Source organism: Chinchilla lanigera, unplaced genomic scaffold (assembly GCF_000276665.1).
Source record: "Chinchilla lanigera isolate Chin_1 unplaced genomic scaffold, ChiLan1.0 scaffold00023, whole genome shotgun sequence".
In the NCBI taxonomy this organism is placed as follows: Eukaryota; Metazoa; Chordata; class Mammalia; order Rodentia; family Chinchillidae; genus Chinchilla; species Chinchilla lanigera.
Window position 1 is genome coordinate 760006 of NW_004955424.1, and position 1747 is coordinate 761752.

The following is a 1747-nucleotide window of genomic DNA, read 5'->3' on the forward strand; positions in this document are numbered from 1 at the left end:
TGCTACAGACTGGGACAAATTTCAGGCCTCCTTGCTACGCCCATGAGAAGGGGCAGCATCCTGTCATCTATGACAGGCCTTATCCAAGTGTCCATAGAGGGGCGTTTTCACCCTCGGCAGTGTCCTCTGGTCCTGGTGTGTTTCTGTGTTTGCTCCTTCTGGATGGCTCAGGCTTGGAGAGGAGACCACAACAGGAACGACAGGTGTTCTGGGAAGACCCATCAGACCAAAGAAATACCTGTGCACTGTTCTGAATTCTGATGCACTGCTCATGTTTTCCGTCTCCACTGGGACAAAGCTCAGAGTAGAGGGCAGAATCCATTGCATCTGTGGAAATTTGTGCAGGCCCCTCCTTTGGGCCTCACCTCTCACACTGCACCTCTTCCCATGGACACCACCACCCCACACAAGGAGGCTGTGTTTGGTCATAGCATCAGGCTCCTTCATGGCTTCTAAGCCATCACACAATTAGTAGCCACAGACTTTCACTCTGCCTCAGCACCAACCAACAAGCCACAGGAGCCTCTGGTTGCCCTGAAAGCCCCAGAGGTCTAATAAATACCTTTGCCTATTTGGCATTGTAGGGATCACATTTGTGGCCAATGCATGGCCACTCTGAGTGTCACACTCCCCGTCTGCAGCCGTCTTCAGCACTTGGCTGTTGGCCAAGTCCTATCCCAGGTTCAGAGCCAGTCTGCAGAATTTCTCCTGCAGCTGTGTCCTCTTTGCTCTGCTTTGCTCCCAAAGTTTGCTTTAGGGAGTCACAGAAGGCAGAAGCCAGGAGGCTGTGGTCCCCAGGTTCACATGGGAACATCCCTCAGCCAGGGACAGTGTGAGCATCAACCATGAGTGCACAGTCCCTGCACCCACACCGGCACCTTCACAGCAGGACAGGGGGCAGGAAGTGAGCTGTCCAGGATGAGACTTGGCCAGCATCCTTTGGTAGCTCCATCTTGCCTCATCCTCCCATCTCCTGCGAGGGAGGCAGGTCATAGGTGTCAACAGTCAGGTCGACCTATCCAAGGTCATCCAGCTGACAAGTGATAGAACCAGGGCTCCAGTCTACTCTGAGCAGCCACTCCATCGCTGCTGGAGCTAAGGGGCTCCTTTGTCACACTGACGACAGGCTATGTCAGTGCGGCTGTCTGGTTCAAGAGAACCAAAATGGTGGAGGGCGCATCCCTCAGGAACCTAAAACCTGATGTGCCAGTGTTTTCGCCTGCTTCATTCACAGCTTTAGGAGGAAAATTAGGCAGTACTGTGACATGCCAGGCCACTTTCCTGCTTTTCCATGAGTGTGAGTCCTTGGTATTCAGTGTGGTTTTGACACATAGCATGTGCTCAATAAAACTTTGAGACATTGGACTGGATTGGGAAAGTTTGGGTGATCGTACTATCACATGTATTCCTGTAGAAAAGAAGTCAGGAAATGGCAGCGCAACTCTACACAGAAGAAAGTCAAGTGACAAAGGCTTAGAATAGAATTTCAGAAAATATTTCTGATGGTCTTACTCTGATCCTAGAGAAAACAGGGGAACCTTTGTGTTATTTCATGTGTTAGCATATTTGCAGGTAATGGGGGGAGCTTAATTATTTATTTTTACTATTTTGCATCAGTGAACATTGAATAATTTCTCTTCTGGCTTTCAGACCATGATGCTGGGTGACATTATCTTCAACAGAATCAGCAAGAGAATTTAGACAAGTCTGCATTTCATATTCCCTTACTGTGCAAAATAAATGTAAT